General features: G+C 33.1%; 1 long non-coding RNA gene and 1 pseudogene across 1 annotated transcript; both read left to right on the top strand.

Moving 5' to 3' along the window:
- Positions 1–6,817: 6,817 nt before the first annotated feature.
- LOC105133653 (uncharacterized) lies at positions 6,818–11,751 on the top strand (annotated as a pseudogene).
- A 3,958-nt stretch (positions 11,752–15,709) lies between these two features.
- Positions 15,710–24,775, top strand: LOC105133652 (uncharacterized). Its single transcript, XR_843831.1, has 3 exons — positions 15,710–15,835; positions 16,509–16,511; positions 24,765–24,775. It is a non-coding gene; the product is annotated as an uncharacterized LOC105133652 (long non-coding RNA).
- The last annotated feature ends 477 nt before the right edge of the window (positions 24,776–25,252 follow it).

Raw genomic sequence — 25,252 nt, 5'->3', positions numbered from 1 at the left:
ATGCTCACCTGTAACAACTCTCATGCAAGGAAATAGAAAATTGATAGAACGGCGGGTGGGTTAGGTTGACGTTGAAAAATAAATTTGAGTTTGCATCGCCTCTTTCTAGCGCAGTATATTGATGCATAGGGATATGGTCTTTTCTTTTTCTTTTTCCTTTTCTTTTTTCTTTTGAGCATTCATCGAAACCAATAGGCGACAATCTCCAAGTTTTTTTTTTCATAAATATTTTATTTTTATTTTTATTTTTTAAATTTATATTAAAATTTTTGATATTTTTAAATTATTTATATTAAAAATTTTGATATTTTTAAATTTTGTTAATATATTAATATCAAAAATAACTTTAAAAATAATAAAAAATATTATTTTAATATATTTTTAAATAAAAAATATTTTAAAAAAATAATGATACTTGTAATCTTCACCTTCTCCTAGTTAATATAAATCTTTGAAGTATTTATAAAATCCTGTTTGTTTTTATGTTTTAAAAAAAATTAAAAAATAAATTTTATTTTAAATTAATATTTTTAAATTATTTTAATATATTAATATAAAAAATTATTAAAATACTTTTTAAATAAAAAAATTTTAAAATATAATCAGAACTATATATTTAGTGAGGTATACTACCAACCAGGAAGACCGAAAAAGTCGTTTCTAAAAATATAAAAAGAAATTGCTACGTGTGGCATTTCTACAGGTTCATAAAGTTGTAAAAATACCTTTTAAGGGAATACAGGCCATTTAAAAGGCAGTATAGTAGCGAGCAGGTAATGATAGTTGCAAAGTTTTGAATAAGCCTAAAAACGTTACAGAAAAAATAAATCACTGTTTCACTGTTGATGTCGAAATTAACATGGTAGGGAAAAAAAATTAATCTCATCATTAATTTTAATTTCAAGATCTAAAACTATTGATTAAGATTCTAGTAGATATCGGTCCATTGTATCAATCTTCCATCTCATCCACTACGAAATATACAGCTTGTATTGTTTATAGGAAATTAGTAGATCACCTTCCAGGTCGACACCCAGAATATAGAAAATGGCAAATCAGCTTCCAAATCTATACCCAGAATATATTCACTCCATACCATCCACACTGGCCAAGATTTAATCTTCGTTAGTTTCCACTTCCTGCAGTTTTTGGAAAGTCATTTTGATCCTCAACTGTACTTGTTTTACAAATAAATCCTTGTATTGGAGTTTTTTGCCCTCGTGTGTTTTAGAGAAAAAACACTTAACTCCCTATATTAAATTTGTTTGCAACCAAGTCTTTGCATGGCAAGGTTTTCTTATTAAAAAAATTAGCGGATGTCAGCAGGACATGAATGAATTATATATGCATATAAAAAAAAAATTGCATGCATGTATTTTCTTAGTGATATTCATGATTTAATATTCATTGAACATTTATGTTCTCAATGGGTGTTTATTGGATCGGATTGGATAAATAGCCATTTCAGACCCAGTTAATTGCTACCGTTGGTTGTGACCCACTTTCAGCACCCAATCTCATACAAAAAGCAGATGCTATGATCAGCAGGCCCGCCCGTGTTTATTAATGGTGGTTAATTCGTTATGATTAAAATTCATTTTTCACATCAAGATAACGATAAAAAAATACATAACAATAATAAATAATAATTTTTTTTAAAAGGACGGCCGACCGTAAACTTGTGTTTTGTCTCCTGGATGGGAGTGGGGACTCAGGGCAGGCCAGTTTGGCTAGTGATTAACGAATGATAATATTACAAAACATGATGGGAAATTAATGGTCATGATGGTAGATAGAGATTTGGTGATATAGCCGTTTGAGACAGACATGGAAAAAGATAAACAGCAGAGAGTGCTTTTACCGTTCTCCATGCATTGCAGCCGAGGACCTTGCCTAACCCAACAGCAATATTTAACCATCTTAAATTCTCTTTCACTGCTTCAAAGTAGACATGTTAACCCTTCTGACTTGTGTTTTTATGAAAAAGGTTGAGGATCCAGAATGTTTTGTTTGACCGTTGTCTCTAACATCGTGCCCCTGCATTGATCATGTCACGGAAACTGAGTTGTAAGGGGGCAGGGCACCACAAAAATCTACATAGCCAATCATCTAACCTCTCTACCTCTTTTTTTTTCCAGTGCGAGAAAGCATTTCGATTAAGCAGAGAGAGGCCCTGAGAACCCATTTCCAACCACCTGCACTTCAACTAATCGACGTTGAGAAATATCTTACGACCTTGACTTGAGCGCAGATATCGTAGTCCAGTGATTGCTGCTATCTCCGATTAGATACTTGAATTGCCTCACTCCCATGTCCCTCCCCTGCACTATGCATCTAACTACAGTAGGGTGATTAGAGCTGCAATAATCACCTGCTTAATCATCGATCGTATTAAGAATCGATTAATGTCATGTTTCGTTTATCTTGGATACAAGGAGAAGACACGAGGCTGTGCATGATATATCATGAAACTATCAGAGACCCTTGACTATTTAGTCCGATCAAAAGTTCAAAACATTAATTCCATGTGAAACGTCGACAAATTTCCATGTGGCGCTGGGAGTCGGCGATCCTCTCCTTCCCATGTTTCCTTTTCAAAAGCTTCATGCTCCTTTTAGGTTCTCACTTAATTTGAGTTTCGACCTCCGCCCACTTACCTGAGGGCAAGGCCCGCCAACGGCTAGTTAAAAACATATTGAAAACCCGCTAAGCAAAGGCCCAAAAAAAAAAGCTTTGCTTTTGTGGCCGTCCGCGATGGCGAAAGGCAAAAAGCTTTCGGTACAGGAATGGCAGCAAGCCATCCAAAGTTCATGCTCTTTCATTTTATCGCCCCGCCTACTCAGTTCAACCTTAACAACGAGTGATTCTGTCACCTCAATAGCATGAAATGTTGATACACCCATTTTTATTATCAAATAATTAAAAATGATATTTCAGCTTCTTCTCCTTCATATTATCCTGTGTTAGTATTGGTGAAATTGGCAGTCTCGTATGTCTTGGAACGAAACCTTTTCATCTAAATTAACCAAGTAAAAGGTGTCGTTAGTGAAAAGGATGGCATAAACTTGCGCAAAAACCACTAACAGGAAATATATTCTACGGTTTCTTCGTTCAAAGTCTTAATTTAAAAACCGAAATAAATTAACTAAATAAAATATTATTTTTTATTTAAAAATATATTAAAATAATATTTTTAATTCTTAATTCTTAATTCTTAATTTTTTTTAACATCAACACAATGTTAGAATATAAAAATTAAAAATTAAATTTCTTGAAAACTATTTTAAAATACTGAAACAAAGGTGCTATCAGCAGTTCGTAGTTAACGGGGCAGGAAAGTAGGTTTACCATAATACAAACGAAAGTAATCATTATTACGAGAATGAGAAGTTATTTTAGTCCCTTTTTGAAAGGGGTTGTTTTTTAAGATGGCTGACTAAGATCTCAAAACATCTCGATCGGCAATCTGTTCATAGGAACCGTGATACCACGTCACGTCACCTTAGCTGTCTGGCAATAAGAATATCGGAGACTGCAGTTGCCGGTACGCATCGATAAGCTTCGAATTCAAAGTTGGAGGCATGGTAGCTCAGTAAGCTTCCTAGATAATAGCGAGGCTATTTTTAAATTTGAATTCTAGCCCGTCCTTTGTGGATAGGAAAACGCAGTCGTTTATGGTCACTATCACAAATCCCGGCACCTGCAACATTTTTTCATCTTAGTCCTCCTAGTAATAATGAATAAGAAACAGTGAAAACAAGCAATAGTCATCTAGCCTGCTATTCACTGCCGGTCTTATAACTTTTTAAATAAAGTAATTTAATTATAAATTAAAAGGTTTATATTTGCATTTATCTAAATAAATTGAGAACCACTTCTACCTATAAATACAAAAAAAAAAGAAGTTTAATGATAACTAAAAGCTATATTATAAAAAATGAAAAATATATACAATTCATGATATTTAATTTTGCAGCATGACCCATATTTCTAATTATATCTAATAATTTTGTTTAATAAAATAATTTTTTTATTTATTTAAATGATAATAGAAATAGATGTAAATGTGAAAGTGACAGAATAAAATAAAAAAATATTATATAAATTACATATATTATTAAAAAAAATATTATTTTATGTGAAAACCAAATAAAAATTAAATAACATTTATCTAGCAACCAATTTTTTTTTTTTATTTACATGGCGTGTCCGGGCCAGCTTGCGCGCACCACAACTAATCCCCACGGCCCACTGAATACCCTGCAAATCCAGTAGGCATGTAAGGCACCACGGGGATGACAGACGTGTACACTAAGACTCGAACCCAGGTACAGTGAAAGGAAACAAGCCCCTTCCACCGCTAGGCCAAGTCGTTTGCATCTAGCAACCAAATTGAGAAGTAGAGATATAGATATTGATGTAAACATGTGATCTTGAAACACAGGAAATAAATTTGATTGTATTTAATAATTTTCTTTAAAAAATAAGTAAGGTTGAACGTAAAATATGCCTCCCAGTAAAAAAAAAAAGAAGTTAAAATCAAAGTAAAAATTAGATCATATTACATTAAATACAACACAAGAATATGATAAATTAAAAAAGAATTCAATACAAGCCCAACGCTAAAGGAAGGGAACGGAGGGATAAAAAAAAACAACGATAAAAAAAAAATGCACAAAGAAAGACCCTCATTTTATACTTGAAAAAACTACAAAGTCATAATACAAACTTTTACATACTTGTATATAGCACCGAATAATTTTTATAAAAAAAGGCGCATAAACTGAAAAATAAAATTTAGAAAACATGTAAGTGAGACTTTTCTTCTCGTAGAGTTCATTAACAGCAGTATTGATCATTTACGTGGCATGAATAAGTGTTAATTAAGACCTTGTTTCTCTACTATTATGATATGATGATTTTTTTTTTCATTTGTTAAATTAAAAACGACAAAATAAAATAAAAACAATGTTTTGGATTGAAATTGAAATTTAAAAAAAACTAAAAAAATTGAAAAGTATCAAAATGATTTTTTGCATGAAATTTGAAGTTCTTATATACCCTTTTTTTTGTTTTTTTTTTTCATTTCTATCCTTCGTTTTTCAGTCCCGTTCATATTTAGAGGCTGTTTATTTTGGTGGTAAAAAATATGGTGCGGTGTAACCATAATTAATAGTTATTTGAAAAATAATAAAATGCTGATTAAAAATATGGGATCCATATAATAATTGTGGTTTAACCACGTGTTCATCAAAAGCATATCATACCTGTTTTTCATGTTTTCCTTACCTTCTTATCATCTTTTTTTCCATAAGCAGTTCACATTTTTTTTCCATTGATTTTTTTTCTTTTTGAAACTTGTCATTGTTTTTGGACTATCAACTCCACACAACATGTTAACAATGTTTAATGTCACTGAACTTGTTATTTTTTTATTTTTTTATTTTTTAAAAAATATCAAAAATATTTTTTTAAGATATTATATTTTATCTAAAAAATTAATATTTAATATTATTTAATAGCACTATATAATTTATTTTATGATATAATGGCAGTAGTTAAATCAACAATATTTAAATTAAAAATCATCAATATTAATATATATTTTTAAAAATTATTTTATAATCTTAATTTCAAAAACTTTCTTAACTAAACACATTAAACTATTTTTTAATTAATTTTAATTTTAACCACAATTTTTATTAAATATATATTTTTTCAAACTAATTTTAATTAAAAATATTTTTATAAAATAATTTTTTTTAAATCACAACAATAACTATGATACCTGACATGTCCTTAACAGATCAGAGCCAAATGGTTATAAATTTAACCACAAAAAAGCATAATCTTGGAGAAAAAAACCTTGAATGACCACATAAATCCACCGTGAAACTCCTGGGTGAACTGTGAGAGAATCAACATGAGAAAAAAGGAGTATATTCCCGTGTTTATAAGAGTTTTTTTTTATAATTATAATATTATAATAATGTTCATACGTGGTTTTGCCGATGCTTCCACTTTAGGTGGCCCCGGGCTTGACCTCCACTCATGGTAAAGTTATCAGTGGGTTCTACAGCACATACACAGGCATGGAGCACAGGGTAACCAATCCAACAAAGTAACGGGCAGGCCAGTATTGGTTGCAACTCCTTCTCATGCTCGATGAATACAAGACCGTAGCATTCAACTTTATGGCTGTGGCATTTCAATCTTTTAGGATTGGTAAATTCTTCAGCGCCGTACGATGTCTTCTTCCTTTTAAATGTTGCAGTAATTGTTTAACTGGCACGTGTCCTTTATTATTGTTTTTAGCTTTCCCACGAGGCCACTTGTCAAATTGTCAGCCTAGCATCTTTTAACACAAAGTTAGTGTAAACATCCTGCCTTTTGATATTTCTCAACTAAAAGGGGATATTTTATTATTTTTTATATATTATATATTTTTTTAAATAAATAATAAAATACCACAAATAATTATTACTTGATCACCTTAAAATTTCCCATGACCGTTAACATTTGTTTTTTAACTCTTTTTTGTTTTGTGCGTAGAAATAAAAAGGAACCCAGAATCACCCGCGGAAGCTAGGTTGTAAAAGGTGAATGGGCCAAGGCCTAATTAATCACCACCCAGAACCACACAATTTACAACGAACCCAGTCCACTCTGTATCTAACAGGCCCTCAACACCATCATCAACTTAAAAAGAGGGGAAAAAATAAAAAAAACTGAAAAGCAAAGCAGCAGAATCCGTCTTTGCCAGAAGTAACTAGCTCGAGAAAATCATCTTTTTTCAGCAAAGGTATATTTTATTTCCCTCTCTATCCATCCTAACCTTACATAAATACATATAATCAACGCGCGCGCTCTGTCTCTCAATAATTTTAGCTGATAATATAATTTCTTATTGCTCGAAAACTTGTTTAGATAGTTTAATCTGGATCAATCAGTTATAACTACAGATATCAATCAATCTGTTTGAGTCATCTTGTCCTTTATTTTTATACTTTCCGAGGTCATGATTGTTTTAGTGAAGAGATAGGGCTCCAAGATGATCTTTTTATGATTTAATTTTTATTTTTTAAATGGATCATAACCTGACTCTCTTTTAACTTATGGAAGTTTCATCTGTTGTATTTATATTTTTTACACTAGGTTGAAGAAATTATTTTCCTTCGATGGAAAAATCTTCCATGACTGCAATGCATGGCTTATTTTTTTATATTCGGGGAATGCTTGAGTGTTAGCGGTTTCGTTGAGTTTTTTTATTGTTATTTTGGTTTCTACTGACGAGGCCGTTGTATTTTTTTTATTCAACAAGATTGTTAAATTGAAGCAGCGGTAGTGGTCGTGAAAGAAGGAAAATCAGATGGTTGGATTCAACCCTCTTCGTCGAGCAGCGGTAGGAAATGTGAGGACGCAGCCCTGCCCTGCTCACATTTTGTTGAAGCAAGAAAATCCTAGTCTTTTTCCCAATCAGTTGTTTTTTAGGCTTTTTTTTTTTTTTGCTTTAAATGGGATTTAATTGTGTTGGTGCCGCGTAGAAAGCAGCTCCAGTCTTGGGACTGTGGCCGGCTTGTGTTTTGATGAGATTGAATGCTACTGGCATCAATAATTGCAGCATTCAGGCCTTGGCAGGGTTAGGCTGCACTAATAGGTTTGCTCTTCTTCCTGGAAATCTGAACTGAATGTACTGTTATTTCTCAGCAGTTTTATGAAATTTCAATAGCGTAAATTGATTGCTCATGGTTTTCTGCTACTGGAAATCCTGGACATGATTTCAAGATGCAGCCGATAAGGGCTTAGATTTTACCTTTTCGAGTAGCAACAATTGGTGATTAATTAAGTAATCTGGTGCCTGGCTTTTTCTAGATTCTTTCAACTTCTTTTCTAACTGTTGCTGGATAAAGTAGGTTTATGGAGCTAGCATTGAAAAGGTCGTGGTTTTAGCATTTCTTGTATGTAATAGTAGGAAATATTACACGTTTAGGATTTCTAAAGTAGATTGCAAGAATATTTTCAACACCCGGAACATAGTTTTTTTAGTCTTATGGAAGGCAGTTGATGAATGGAGACCAGGCTCGTCCTTGCTTCTTGGGGGAAATTTGGTGTTGTTCTTCCTCTGAACATGTTATAGCTTTAACTGCCATGCAAGGAAATTACTTGATCATCTCCGTGAAGGTGCTGACTGCTTCGGACAGCATTTTTCCAAGTTGGAAATTGTGGCTCCAATTCCATATCTTGATGTTCAAAGGTCAAATGACCCTTCAATAATTTCACATTGTAGAAATTGTGGATCACTATCACTTGAAAAGTCTAAAGTTATAGATAATTTTGTGTTCAATGTAACTGGTTAGGTCGTGTCATGGCCTACAAATGCACTTATAGATATGGGTAACAATGAATCGAGCACACATTTTCTGTAACAAAGACATTGGTGACAATGAATGAATCGAGCACACAACTTCTGTATTTCTATGAATCGATATGAACATCTTGTCGTGAATCTTACTGTTGAATTGATATCTTGTTTGCAACATTTAGGCGGTAGATCTGGCATATTTACTGCAGAAGTATTCTGTTAGTTTTTCCCACTACACAGTAACACCCGGAGCAAATCCAAACTCTTCAGTTGAGACATTTTACAAGGTGATATTACATGATTTTGTTTTGATTATCCATATGCATTGCTATAGGGAATTTTGATGAATTCTTGCATTATGCTTCTGTTTATTTTGATTGACCGATGATGTTTCCTGTGTTGTCTGATTGTCATTGTAACGCTCATAAGGTTTGGTTTAAATTCATTAAGGAACAACTGCCCACGGATCTAGTGCAATTGGATGTGTTATTTCAAAAAGCACGAGGAGAAGGCATTAATATACAGGTGTACGTCATTCATCTAGAAGCATGTAATTCATAGTCATCTGTCATCAAGTGTTTTCTTTTTTCTGCATGCTGGTTTTGTGTCGTTAATATGATTAGTTTGTGCTGACAGCAAACTCAAAAATTATTATTATGATGATCTAATCATTTTTCATTTCACTTAAAAGCCTTATATTCATACACCCGCCACTGTATCTACCTTTGTAAATTTAATGTCTTTTTTCATGTCGATAATGTTTACGAGCCTATTCCTTTCTACAGTGCTGGTCAATCAATGAAAAGGAAATTTCTCCTCATATTGTCGGGGAATTATTTTTCAATAGCATTGGTTAACCAGTACAAATTGAGGTGTGGATCTCGTTTAACATCACATTTCTTATTATTCTTTCTGGAATTACTTTCACCTTTAACTGTCATGCGGCCATTTTCTAACTGTCTTGTTTCTTGTATGTTTTTCACTCCATGTGGTTTTGAATTAACATATTCTAACAGATGACCCTATAGGAGAGGGGAAAAAACGTGGAAAAACTTAATGTTAACTGTTTCTGGCAAAACATCATGTCACAGTGACTGTTGGTTGGAGGATGTTATTCTACCAGGCTCAACTGGTGGCAACTCAGGCTATGCTGGTGAGGGAGATCCCTTTTGCCCTCTATCATCTCTTTCTATCCGATCACATAAAAATGGACTCCTAATTTTCTCTTTACTTTGTAACAGAAAATCATTGTCATTCCTTGTAATGGATAAACCTGTGAAAAATAGTCACAGCTCATGGCATAGGCACGGCAGGTTAGATCTTATGCATGTTGATATAATTTTTATGGGGATGAAAATTATTTATGACAGGTTGTGTTTGCAATCAGATGTCAAGATGCTCGAGTTACCCATTTTAGATATAGGGTAAGCTATAGGATGGCTTGTTTACTTCTTTTGAATCTTAGTAATGATTGAGTTCTAGAAAGATGGCTTGTGATCAGATTGAAACAAATCATGAGAATTTTTTGTGATTTATTTATGCATTAGGTCATTACATCGTGATATGTGGCTGTGAAGCTGGCCTAGATGAGTTTGAGATTTGGAATCCTGCCACTTCTATGATTTACCTTTGATTTCTAATTTGTTTAATTTTTTTTTAAATCAATTTAATTTTTTGATGTGAAAAATAAATTTTAAATAAATGAAAAAAATATTATTTTAATATAGTTTTAATAAAAATACTTTGAAAATACATTCTAGTTTCTGTTCTGATTATCATATCCGATTAAGGAAATATCTTTTTAGGTGAGCAAATTATAGTCTTTTCCGCGGTGTGCGGAGGCCATTGCCTAGTCAGGGCCCGCCAAAATGGGGTCCTAAGAGGGAAAATTCGGAGATGGTTTAAGTGGGGTCCCGCTCTTTTGCATTTCTGCACGATTCTTCAAGAATCAAACCTGCAATGTGGTGGCTGAAAGCACAAGAAACCACCGAGTTAGGAATTAATTGCCCCTAAGAATACTTCATAGGCAGCCATGGATGTGTCAGGAAAACATGTGGCCCTAGTATGATGCCAAAATTAGCATATGGTAGAATATATCATCTGATTTTGTAAAATCTAGTAAAGAAATAATATATTATTTTAACTAACGTCCAGTTCTGTTTAGACGAGATTAGTTGTGGATAATCAACAAATGATACTACAGAAAAAGATTTACATGTCACTAAAATTTGTGCGGGATTCGATCCATCTGAAATACCACCTTTTATACCTCCACTGTGCAGTATCGAGCCATCCATGGAGGATGAAATTAGAAGACTGGGAAAATGCGACATTTGTTGCAACGACATTCGTGATTTTATAAATTAGTGTCTGGTATCTCTGGGTTTTGACCCTGTTCAGCTAGATCATGAAATTAGAGCTATAATCCTGATTCCTGGTCATTTATGATCTGGTAGAGCTATTGAAACTCTACTTTTACATTTTTGTAAATTTGAAATTGTGTGCTTCCTACTGACTTTATGATTGAGCAATAAATTTGAATGCAGGAAATATGAGAGGATATCGTCAAAATGCCATCAAGAAGCACGCGAATCCTTTGGCACCGAAGGAGATCTTCTGATGAACAAACATAATCAAATATCTTGTCTTGTGCATGCATTTGAAGATATAGAGTTAATTCATCATCCCAGCCAAAGAGGGTCTCTAAAGAAAATTCAGAAACTCCCTTTGAGCATGCTAGCTTTTCAAGTGATCAGTCTCAAGTCTTTAATCTAGAACCTTGCGAGTCCTTGCTTCTACTCTCCTGTGATAAGATCATGGAAATCCAATTCATCAAGTTTTATAGCTCTGCTCTTTTAACTCTAGCATTGTAATTGAGCTACTAGTATCATTTCAAAAACTAAAAAGTGAATCTGCTATCATATATTTTATATAAAGTGATATCCACTAGTGTTTTGGAGCATGTAATTGTTTGTGGTTACCTTGAGCCCATTTTAAACATAGAAGTTGAAGGAGTCTGAAGCAGACAAAACAAACTTCTTGTTCCAAAAAGCAATTTCATCACCAGTTTGCTCATTATCACCTTTTGCTGTTGATTTTTCCATTCGGATCTTCCTGCAGAATACAATGAGCGAAAGAGCTTGCATTTGATGATTTTCCTTGCTTCGGATTGGCTCCATGTATATTATTATACGTGTGTATAACATGAGCATAAAGAAACTAATAGTTTGCTCTTGATTTCTTGCATTTGTTCATAAATATTTTTTTCAAGCTATATTTTAAGCATGGATGTTATTCATGTATGCTTGGCTGGATAATTTAAATCCCAGAAGCTTCTCATTATCTTAACCCATGATTCCATTTTGTAATTTAGAAAAATTCCTACCTGATGCCCCCTTCTATTTCGTTAATCGTGTACTTATTTTTATTTTTTTTAATTAACGTGGGTGTCCGGGTCAGTTTGCGCGCACCACGACTAATCCCACAGCCCACTGAACATCCTGCAAGCCCAGTGAACAGGTAAGACACCGCGGGGATGACAGGCGTACCACATAAAGAGGACTCAGTAGAGACACAAAAAAAACTACTTTCCAGCCCTATTGCCATTGAGACTCGAACCAAAGTTCGAAAGAAGAAAAGCAGCGCCTACACCATTGAGCCACAACCTGCTTGGTAATCGTGCACTTATTTTTTTTTAGATTAACGTGGATGTCTGGGCCAGCTTGCGTGCAATACGACTAATCCCACGGGCCCTGAAGTTAACGACCATATAAGCTTCCAGTGGCCATCATATGAGCAACTAAGGACTCGAACCTAAAACCACAGAGAGAGCAAACCCCTTAGTCCCAAATCTTTACCACTTGGCCACCATATAGATAGTTAATCGTGTACTTATTTTATTTTATTTTTTTATTTTTATTTTTTTATTTATTTTTTTTTTATTTACGTGGGGTGTCCGGGCCAGCTTGCGCGCACCACGACTAATCCCCACGGCCCACTAAATATCCTGCAAATCCAGTAGGCATGTAAGGCACCGCGGGGGTGACAAGCGTGCACGCTAGGGCTTGAACTCAGGTGCAGTGGAAGGAGACAAGCCCCTTCCACCGCTAGGCCAAGCCCTAGTTTCTAATCGTGTACTTATTTTTTTTTTATTTTTTTTTTTGATTTACGTGGGGTGTCCGGGCAGCTTACGCGCACCACGACTAATTCCCACGACCCACTGAACACCCTGCAAACCCAGCAGGCAGGTAAGGCAGCGCGGGACTGACAGGCATGCAACTCCAGGGCTCGAACCCTGGGCAGTAGAAGGCGCAAGACGCCTACCACCGCTGGGCCAATGCCGTGGGTGCTAATCGTGTACTTATTTACTATGACTTGTGATGGGTTTAAAACAGTTTGGACGTGACTATTCTCCAAAATTCAAGAAGTCCGAACTGGATGAAACTGGGTTTTGTAGCTTGCGGGTTCGCCCTTTTCGTTTCTTGACGTTGCTTGCTAGTTCCCCAAACAGCTTGAGCTAGCATTTTACCACATGCTTCGGTACTCAACTTCTTATTCATGAATTTCTGTGCTCAGTATTAAATGTATACATTTTCGGCATGGGAATTACTCTTGTGGAGAATTCAGCTAGGAAGTGCGTGCTGGCCTTAAATGCGATATTTGTGACCATCTTCTTTGAGAGCTCGTGACGGGCTTAAATGCATTGGTTGCGCATGTAAATCGACATGCAAGTTTGGTGCACGGTGCAGTTATGAACCATCCAAAGGTTAGACTTCTAGTTGGCTAGTATGCATAAAAGAAGGTGAATTCAGATGGATAATTAGGAATAAATAAGCTTATGCTTCTTGTTAAATAAACTCAATCTATTAACAAACGAGACAAGCCAGGGCACATGCATGGCAATAGAATGCCACGAATATCACCTAACAATTAAAGTTTCAGCACGACTCCCAGCCAACGAACACGAGTTTTTCTTGAAAACCCAAAGTAGTTCATCGTCAATCCAATAAATAGAATGACCTAACATGATTAGGATTAAGTTATGGTGAACAAAACCAGGTTTTCCCCATTCTTTGTAAATAAGCAATTATAAGGTTGTTGAGCACGGGTGATTTTATGGACTAGCAATGTCATGTTTGGGAGATCGGTGTGTCGATTTTTTTGACGAGGGGTCGAGTTTTTGGGTCATGAGTTCAGCCGCATAAACTTCTTCTGTCTTAATCCGCAATGATGAAATTCGTATAAGGGTTACTAAACAGACAAGCAAAATGAAATTATTGTCGTCGTGATGTGGAGAGGGGGGGGGGGGATGATATATACACCGACACATGGAAGGTGGAGTCGAGTCAAAATGCTGATGCGAAGATGAATCTAGGGGACGACAAGATCCACGAAGCTCCTCCCAAAACAAAGCACCCGACATACTGAGCTCTTTTTCGCAGAACAAGGCGACATGTCTCTCCCTATGCAAACCCCATAACTTGTTTGGAAATATATTATTATACCTGGTAATTGTGTCATTATTTGTCTCCGTCTTCGCTTTCATGTGGATTTAGAAGCTAACAAAATGCACTTTCTCTTGTAGTGTTTGTTCTTTATTTTTATTTTTTTCTCCCATGTGGGTCAAGCCGATACCACTCCTAGGGAAGTAGTTTGTTCTAAAACAATATGAAATTGTTATTTTAACTAGCGAATTTAATAGTAATTTCGTACATAGAACAAACAGCTGTTCTCATTTTATGTCACAAGCAATTCTTTCTAGGTCACTCGCGGTCTCTGGAATTGGATCCTTAATTTGAGAAACCTTGCGTGGCAGTAAGTTTAGAGGAGCTGTTTTTTTTTTATCGAATTTAAAATTATCATATGTTGGAGATCAAAACATAGGGCGATGTTGTCTTGTGTTTTGTTTGAATCCAACGCAAGGTGATTTAATAGGATTGATTCTTACAAGAGAGTTTAGATGAGGAGATTAAGAAGCTAAGTTCTAAACTAATGACGAAAAAGGAGTATGGTTAATGAAACATAAACACGAATTGATTGTACTTCACGTTACAAATATAAAGGCATTTATATTCATGATGAGACCAATTTGCTTACAAGACTACAATAATATAGCCTTCAAGTTTAAGTGATTCGCTGACAATCTATACCTAAAGTGCCTTGAGAGCTGATTGTAGTGTTGCTATGTGTGGGACTCTCTCCTCATGAATCCTGTTTCTTAAATCAGTCTTCCTTGTTCTTAGTGTTATGTAAATGGCGCCTGACAGATGCCACCTTTCTTGGCCACGTTTTGTGACCCCCATTCTTATTCGTCACTCTTCGACACGTGTGCATTAAATTAGAACTCTACCGGCTCAAGGTGGAGATTACTCTAGGACGCCTATGGAAACCTGCTCTGGACTGTTACTCTTCTCTTCTAATCAATCATCTTTTTTATCTCGTCGAGTGTCACTCGCGTGGCTTAAGTTGGTTCAAGCTAATCCTTTTGGAAATAATACGAGCGGAACACGAGGCTTATCCTCAGGTCGATAAGACACCAGATGGCGCCGTCTCCCCAGATTGTTCGTTCCCTTTTAACTTAGTTCACGGCGGACCTATGGCCATTCGAAGGTACACGAAGTAAAGAAGGAAGCATACAGGAAATCTCTCTGAACATTATGTTCGGAAGCACATAAATCATGCAACAAAAGGTGGAGACATCCACGCAACATTCTCTCATATTACTCAACTTTTTCTGGCTTGATTAGAATGAGGTCCCAATTCAGCGTAGATGCGCAATTATAGTTAATGGTCTTCCGAAGGCTATTGTGGGTTAGAAGACATGATAGACTAAGTTTGGATTGCCATAACACTCCAAAACAAGTCTTCGTACGTAAAGGGTTACGGATTAATTTTCCTATGTCTAAGCCTATTTAGACAAGAGATAAAAGGTCATGTACACGTGAGGATGTGTACATGTATATTTAGTTGTAGAATATTTAGACATGGGCAAAAGAAAGAATACGAGGTCGTTTTCTTTTTCTATTAAAAGATCCTCACTTTCCTTGGGTTTAAAGCTATAAATAAAGTCTTGAACTCACATGGGTGTGAAGCAGAACGGTTGGATCTCGTGTGAGTGTATTTACGAAAGAGCAGAATGTTTAATGTGTTTCCCATTTACAAAAGCTATTCTAGTTTTGGTTTCATGGATTGTGTACATTTGGTGATGATAACAGGACCATTCACATGAGATAAAGGAATGTAAACTAATTTAATGCATGTAATTCTAATTCTTTTTTTTTTTATTTAGATTAACGTGGGTGTCCGAGCCAGCTTGCGCGCACCACGACTAATCCCACGGACCCTGAAGTTAACGACCATGTAAGCCTCCAGTGGCTATCATATAAGCAACCAAGGACTCGAACCTGAGACCACAGAGTGAGCAAATCTCTTAGTTCCAAGTCTTTATTATTTGACCACCACCTAGATTGTTATGTAATTTTAATTCTTATGATTAGTCCTGAGGAGATCAAGTTCGATCGTAGGGCAATACATTTCGATTTAGCAACCAACCCCAGATCATGTACAAGCTCGTTTGGGGTTCGATTTGTACATGTAATCCTAGTGAGTCTCTTATCCGTTTTGAACATGTTGAGTCATTAGAGCTGCTAGGATCCAAAATAAACTCGAGCCCCGGTGGCAAACTAATGGATGCGAGCTTTGTTTGAGTCTTAGATATTCGGGTGATTTTCACGGTCCATCATGGCTTTGAGCCATCTCCCCGGAGGGATAATTTCAGACATTTAACAAAATATACAGCGTAAATGCCTTTTAATATAGCATGAGACCCGATTTATTATAGATTGCTATAAGTTTATAGTTTGAGGGTTTTTGTGTTTTTTAAATTTTTTGCAAAATAAAATTATGCTTTTAACTTGACTCAACAAAATTTAAAACTTATTTTTTCACAAATTTTAAAACAGTAAAAATACAATCTTTGAGGTAAAAAAAGAAAAAGAAACTACAGTTGCTAACCAGGTGTTTTTTTGGTTTTTCCCCTGTTAGGCTACAGTTGAAAAACATCTTGCCTTTAGAAAAGATTAAAAGGAAAATTAGATATTCATTTTTGTTTTTATCCTTTCATATGAGTTTATTTGTGATTTTTTAGATTGTGAGGGATATATTGGTAATTTTATGTTAAATTTTTATTCCTTTACACTTAATAACTATTAACGTGTGGGTTGTTTTGATGCTTTTTTAATGGTACACAGGACACCTTCTAATTGTTAAATTTAGTCTTTTACTCTGTCCTCTTCCTAACATAGCGCGTGAAGACGAATGATAAGTGATTTATAACTGATAATTGTTTTAATTTTTATTTAATTTTTATTTTTTTTACATAAAAGGTATATGTTTGTTCTTTTTTTCCTTTAGTTTTAGAAATTATATTTGAATACATTTCAAAATAAAAACTTTAGAAAAACTAAAAGTTTTAGTTATTATAATAAAAATTTCAGTTATTATATTTATTTTTTTAAATAAATAAAAATTATTTAAATACTTTTTTAAATAAAAAATATTTTAAAAAACAATAGATACCATTAACCAAAGCACCATTTAATACCTGTTAATATTATAATCCAAATATTAGAATATACTTTTAAAAAAACATTGAATTTTTATAATTTTAAATTAATATTTTATTATTATTTTAATAAATTAATAAAAAATAAAAAAAATATTTAAATACATTTAAAATGAAAACTTTTGACAAACTCCAATTACAAAACTTCCAAACAAGTTAAAAAATTAAATAATGTTTTTTTTTTAAAAAAAAACAAAAAAACAGCCCACAGGTTGCTCTTCCTTCGAGGATTTGACCGTTGACTACCCAATTTGATATTCCCCATGTGACCCTCTTTATGCTACGAAACTTACCATTAGTTTTATCTTCTTCTTCTTTTTTCCAGCATCACTTTCATCCAAAATCCAATGGTATCCGATGCCTGTGTACATGGGCCCACATCAATCTTCAAAATCTTGAAAATAGGTGGCAAAATCCCAAAGACAAGATCAGAGATCGCTGGTCGCCTTGAAACCTTACCAATAATCAACTGATAAACAGTTGCGATTAGATGCGGCGACGCTCTCTTTTACCTCTGTGGATCTCTATTCATCAATAAAGGACATTAGGACACCTAGGAAACAAATAACAGACACCCATCAATACATTGGTTCTAGTTTGGTGATGGAAGCTGACCTGCCCATATTTTTCAGCACGAAACTAGAGACTAGCTAGCCAGTACTCGCTCAAGGTCCCCTGCATTAATACGAGCCACCCACACCACCCGCACCATCATTTGACACATGTTGGTGTCCATCTCTGTTTGTTTTTTTTTCCCGGGCAATACCAATTCCTTCTAGTGTATTGTAGCCTCTCCAGTTTAAAAGATGTTCCAATCAGGTCCTTTTTACACGGATTGTCGACAATGTTCTCAGCCCAGATGACAAGAATGTGAACCTCACGCGCGAGGATATCACGTGCAGGTGTCCCGTTGTTCATAAACCGGGATCGTACAAAATTTTCTCACAGGCCAGGGAGATCGCGGGGTCCGGCTGCTGAACAAGACTGGCCGTTGAGTTCAAAATTCGAACTACAAGAAGGCGGCATACTTCCACGAGCAATCCAACCAAAAGTGACAAGATTAATAAAGAAGGCCGGTAACTATTTACTATGTAATTTTATTAGGTGCAGAATTATTTATAATTATAATATCTGTCCTGTCCTATGGACTAGTTTTGATGGTGACGTTTGATTATGAGTTAGGTCTCTCTCTGTCTTTCGGCGGGAGATTCAAAAAATCTTTTGCTGAAACATCAAGCAAAGGTTAGCCTCTACCTTTCCCTTTTGCATGTCACATTATTAATAAAGCTAATTAAGCAAATTATTGTTATTATTATGGATTTTCTATAATTATATATTAGCTACAACGGGAGTGATGAGAAGCTGATTTCGTGGGCATGTGTGGGGGTTTATTTATAATTTTCAAAAAAATATTTTTATTAAAAAAATATATTAATAATATTTTTTATTCTTAAAAAATTATTTTTGAGATTATTATATTTAAAAATATTAAAAATCTATTAATTTAAAAAAATAAAATTTTTTAAAATTACTTTTAAAATACAGTGACGAACGCACTCTTTAGCCCGGCAAGCATAGCCCCACCCACTCAGTTCTCTTTCTTATGTTCGTACGCGCTGGTTACAAGGAGTTTGTCAAGCACTAGCTATTTAGTGCTCCAATTTTCCACTTAATAAATCCGAGGATACCATTTTATTATGAGATTTATTAAGAATTTAAAAAAAATTGATTGTGAGAATCGAGATGCATACACTGCGTTACAAATGCAGCATGTGGCTAAACGCAGCCTCATAGAACATTGATTAGGATCTGGTAGTGTGTATTTATAATTAATAATTTTTTTAACAAAAAATCTCGAATGTGATTTTATCTTCTTACTATTTGAATATTTCTTATATTTTTATTAATATTTAATAAAAATATAATAAGTTTGTGAAAAACTTTTATGGATATAAAGTTTGTATCTTATCCTTATAATATTTAATCAAAAATAAATATTTATTAAAATTATATTAATATTAAAATGGAATATGGTACACTTGGTTAACTGCGTAATCAATTATTTTGGTTCTGTCATGTTTACTTGACATGGGTTTTCGAGGACTTTTCCAAATATTTTTGATTTAACATGTTTGTTAGATCTATATTATATTAGATTTGGCTAGTTACTAAGTTAAAATACAATAAATATGGCTAATTATCAAATTTGAATGCCTTGCTAAACTCTTCTTGTTTTGAATTTGCGTGGTTGTCAAATTCGAGTGCTTTAATTATGATATTTTTAATAGATTTATACTATTTTTGACTTGTCGTAATATTCATATCAAGTATTTTAGATATATCATGTTTATTAAACTAATATTATTTTATTTTGTTAGAAGTATAAAAAAAAGAATAGTTATTTCTTTTAACTTTTCAAAAGAGGATGTGCATCTAGATGGCTGTGTTAAAAACTTAAAATGCCATAATTATAATTTGTATTTTATTAGATGGAACTTGAGAATTAGATAAGCTCTTAAATCTGCTTGTATGTTATTTTTTGGAAGGAAACAATATTTTAAATTATTGAATGGCTTATACTATTCTCAACTTCATTCTAAATGTATCAAAAGTTTTTCATTTATGTCCTCATATTCACAATCACGAGAAACCTTTAACGTGAAAGGTTTAACTATCTTCAATATAGCATCATTCTATCCCAGTAAATCAGAGAAGATATCAAAGGAATTGCACTGGAGTAGTCAAATCAGGACTCTGCAATACTTTAGAGATTTATTGAGAATCTTATAAATATTGGCTGTCAACAAGGAATTGGTGGATATACTGGGGAGTCATCCGATGTTTGTCTTTATCTTTCTCCTACATTTTAATATAGCTATTCTTGCCACGCGCGTCGTCGCGGGTGGAAAACAGATTTGTTCTTTCAATGTGCTGTGACCAGCCCACCCAAGCATGGATTGTAAAAGGCAGCAGCAGCCCGTGCCAGCTACCTAAAATACAATATTATCCCTACAGAACAAAAAATTCAAGTTTCTAACGTCATCAGGTGTACGTTTATAAGAATGTCTGAAAATGCAGTTTAAAATATATTTTAAAAAAATTAATATATTTTATTAAAAATTATTTTTATACACTGATTTTAAATAATTTTTTAAAATAAAAAAATAATTTTAATATATTTTAATATAAAAAACATTTTAGAGATAACTGTTATCATATTTTTAAACAAATACATTTTAAAATTTTAAAATGTATTTTTGTTATTGGAGCAAGAGTATTTTTATAAAACTATTTTTTTATTTTTAACATTATACCATTACAATAAAAAAATAAACTATAAAAAATAATAATCTAATATTTTTTTGAAAACAAACATGCTTTTAAAATTCATTTTAAAACAAAGCTGTGCAAAGATTCACCATAAATTGTAAAAGCAAAAGGCAAGAAAATATCTCCACTGGCATTCCACGTCAAATCAAAATATCAAATCAAGGTTTATAGTTTTTTTTTTCCTTTTGACTTTCTATAATTATTTTTCAAAAGGAGAGAAAATCATTTTCCGGTATTTTTGACTTAACAGTGATGTGCTTTTCGGCGCCAACTGGCAACTACCACCGCCTTGCCCTCCTTTTGTTTCCCCCATTGAAATTCCTGGTATTTTGTCATTCTAATAATTCTGGTAAAATTTTTAAAAGAAATTAACATCGATTAAAAAATAATATAATTTCAAATAAATTTTATTCTTTTAATATTAAATATTAATTATCATTTTTAACCATTATATTTTTATAAAATTTTATATCAAGTTATTATCTTTGTTTTTTTTCTTAACCGTATCCACCTTTGGCGGGAAAATTATAAATTGCGATTCATAGAACTCGTGACCTCCGATTCCTGACTGGCCTTCTGGATTATGTGGAAGCAAACGGCAGTTTTAACGCTGTTATCTCTTCATTTCATCATAAATAAGAAGAAGAAAAATACTTGCTTTTATATAAATTTAAAGATCGTAAATACATGTGGCTTGAAACTTAATTAGTATATCCAGAATTGCTAAATACAATTCATGATAACACCGGTCCAATGAAACATGTTCTTAGCATTAAATTCCAATCATATTTAATTTTAATAAAAAATAATAATAATTGCAACATGCAATTTGCGAATAGTTATAAAACAAGGTAGTGATATTTATTTGTTTACGAGTATTGTATTTGTTTAAATAGAGAAAATGATAACTTGGATTTATTTTTTCATCATTTTATTTTTAAACTATCTTTTTATTAAATAGCTTCTAATTGAAATATAAATAAACCGTTTCAAATGGTTTTTTGAGTAAAATAAATAATATGAAGTGTTGGAAAGTCTGTAACATGTGAGAAAAGCTCGGCAGCTCATTCACAGGCAGGTCAGGCATAAATATCTGAGATATTTATTTTTCACGAAAATATTTATTTTTAAATATCGTGTTGTGACGGAAAAACCGGCTGAAAGAGACAGCCGTTAAAAGAGGCGGGAAAACTGGAGGGACAGCCGGATATGGTGGGATAGATGACAGATAAGCTGCCGAATCTTGTAAAGCGGCCACGTCACCAGAGATTCAGATTCCAATGTAACTCATGAAGGGCAATGCTCTGCTCACTAAACAAGTCACGGGATATCCATGACAGTCAACATCAGGCCATTGCAAGGATAAGGCCATCCAAAAACTGTGAATTGTAAAGCTAATCACAGTTTTACAGCTCATGCAATCTGGTGCCGTGTGTACCTTTTTTTAAAGAAAAAATTGTTTGAGTAGTTAAATAAATTTTATCTTTTCACCTTTGAAAATAATTTTATTTTAAATGTTTATCTATAAAAAATAAAATAATATATTTTTATTTATAAATTTTATTTATTTATTTTACATGTAAAAATTTATCTTTCTGCAATTTTAATGTTTATGGAGAATACGATTGAGTTTCATTTTAAAAATATTTATTTTTTATATTAATATATTAAAATAATTTTAAAAAATAACTTAAAAAAAAAAAACATAATCCACCCTTGATTTCAAACACCCCTTAGGGACCATTTATTTTGGAGGCGTCTATTGTGATTTTACACAATCTTAATTATATGTTGTTTAGTTATAAAATAAACCAGTGGTTTGGTTTGTGAAACCTACCAATAAATGAGGTTTGACCTCGGTTTTTAGTGAAAGCAACTTTTATATGCTTCCAGTGAACCACTCATCCTGCGTTTTCCTTTACTTGTTTCTTTTTTATTGCTGGTTTCTTTTTTATTGTTAATAAAACAAATAGACCAAAACCACCTCCAAAACTTTATTTGAGCCAGCAGCAAAAAACTTGATGAGATGTATATTACAAGGCTTATATTACAGCTGCAAAATAAGAAATTACTACATGTATTTTTTTTTGTTATTTTATTATAATATTAAATTTAATTATAATTTTAATCAGATATATTGGACATATTTTTTTTTATTAAATAGCAACTTCAACTATAATTTTAACCAAACATATATTTTAATAACATATAGTTAAAATTAATTTTTTAAAAAAAATTAAAATTATAATCATAACAACTATCAAAATATTAGCACCAAACACACTCTTAACCACTTGTTTTTATAAAATTACAGCTAAAATTTTTTTATATAAATTTATGTTTTATAAACCTCATATGAAAAAACTAACTCATAACAAACACACTCGCACGTTCACTGGGTAATGGGGGTTGAGGTTAAATGTATTCGGTTAGATATTTGAGAGATGATTCAATTTTGTTTTGTTTGCACGAGGAAGGTCCTCGTCCCACATGCCAGCTAATTATTTTTTGCGTCGATAAATCTAAGATTTTTTTTAAAAGATAAATTACGATGTTGGATACTTTTGTCATCTTCGTATTGCGAGTAAGAAATCTCACGTTTACGGGTGGTTTATAATACTGGATAGATTTAAATATGTTTTTTTAAAAAAATTTATTTAAACTTAGCAATAAAAAAATAAATAGATCAGTATATAATCCACGACTGTGATGAAAAATATTTATATCCTTTTTTTTTAAGATCTTGATACTTTTAAGCTGTGAATCACTAAAATTTAACGATGTAGTAAAAGTTTGTATTTCAATATGCAAGCTTAAGAACAAAAAACATGTGTTTATGTAACAAAAGTCTCGTTAAGCTCCTGCTTGTATAACTCTTATGTCACTGGTTTATGAAATATCAACATGAAAGTTAATTTATTGAACCAAGTACTAAAGTTTTTGAAAAAAAATGATTCCCATGTTAACAGGGGAAAGCATAACCTTAAACTTCCCTGCTCGGTTCACACGTCTAGCCCATTATCTTAGTTTAACATGATCCTTTATCTTTCTTGGAAAACAAATGCACAGGTCATATAATAAAGAGTATTAGGTTCCATGTATTGTAGTGCTCATGGTTTTTCTAGTGCTGTTCTATACGTGACAACCTTAATTATCGAGGACACCATGTGTTTATTCCTAGTCCTGCAGGGATGATGCCTCTCAAATAAACTAGTGTGCACGTAAATATGGGAAAACATCACGGCAAATAAAATTTATTTTAAAAACAATACAAACCGTTACCTTCTTTACAACTCCTTGATGAGATATACCTAAATTAGTTTGATAATGTCCCAATATACCCGCAACATATGCAACGTCGGATCTTGTATACACATGAGTACACATTAAGCTCCATGCAATACAAGTATACAGAATGTTCTTCACTTGTTTTCTTTTATGATTATTTTTCAAGCATTAATTTAAATTGAACATGTCAAACTATATTTGGTAAACAATAATCTATTCAGAATCTATTTAAAACTTTATTGATGTAGATTTACTAAGATATATATATGAGATGCTTTTACTCCCGTCTTTATAAATTTTAGTGATAAATCATTTCACATTGTGCAACAAACTCTTATTATTAGAAGACAGCCCACAAACAAAACAAAATAACAAATATTACCCCTGTTAATTTTCTAATTATATACATCAACCCATGACACTTTCTACAAATTAAAATGAAAAAATAACATCAAGAAATTTAAAATACTACTGCTGGGATGCTTATTCTAAATTGTATATGGATTTCTAAGTTTGGAGATCAAATGCTCGCAATCACTAAAGAGGAATCCTTTAAATTGTTTCATGTCTCTGCATGGATCATAAGTAATCATCCACCAAAAAAGATGAAATATTTATGACGATGGAGACAGATAGGTAACTGGGTTGAAGAGGTAGTTGGCACATGGAAATGATAATAAAAATAATCGAGTTCACTGCGCCGACCTGTCAGACTGGCATAGAAAGTAAAAACACCCCTAAACGGCGAACGAAACAAACAATTGTTAAGCGAATTGGTTATGATTCGAGTAAAATCCAAGGTACCTGGATGTTCTCGGCGAAATTTTTCATCTGTAAAATCTCTACCAGTGATAGGTTCTCAATTCCCATGATGAAATCCATTCCTCCAATTATGCAAATTTAAATTCAAATACTCGGAGGCCTTTTGATCCCCATTTTTACTGTTCGGTACACGCGTGGACCAACTAGATTGCAAAACCTAATCAAGATAGCCAGTGCAGTAAACAAGGAAATCCAAGGTTTAGACCATCGAGTTCATATTCTGGTTTCACTGCATTGTCTGGGTAAAAGATTTGCCGGAGAAAGGATGGTCTGAAGAAACAAGGAATTTTACGTTTACTCATGACCTCACTGCCAATTTGACTCTAAAAATGGATAAAGACATCTCCTTTTCCCGATTTTTGGTGGAAAAAAAATATATAGCTGGGATAACAAGTCAAGGGACCTCTGGGAATGCTACAGGATTGGATGTTCTGATCATGTTAAGCAACAATGATAGCAAATAATGCAGAAACATCGTAATGATTGTGTTTGTGCTTTTACAAGGGAGACTAATTAAGGTAATTAAAGTAATTGAAGACTGAGAATGCCACGCTCCTTGTGATATGCAGACAGAAGTCAAAAGCAGTTCTATTGCCCGAAAAACCGTGTTTTACAAACAGAAGGCGAAGCTGGGCATCGATTAGTCGTTTACTAGATTATCAACTAGCGTTAAGGTACGTATCATGTCATGTATTTTAACATATAAAAAATTATTTAGGTATTGTTAACATGTTAATAATAAAAAAAACTAACCTAGTATAAACTGATTAATTTTAATGATAAAAAATATAAATAACTAATAAAAAATTAATTAAAAAATTCAAAAT

The sequence above is a fragment of the Populus euphratica genome, unplaced genomic scaffold (assembly GCF_000495115.2).
Source record: "Populus euphratica unplaced genomic scaffold, PopEup_1.0 scaffold36.1, whole genome shotgun sequence".
NCBI classification, from domain to species: domain Eukaryota; kingdom Viridiplantae; phylum Streptophyta; class Magnoliopsida; order Malpighiales; family Salicaceae; genus Populus; species Populus euphratica.
This window is presented reverse-complemented; position numbering and strand designations above follow the sequence as displayed.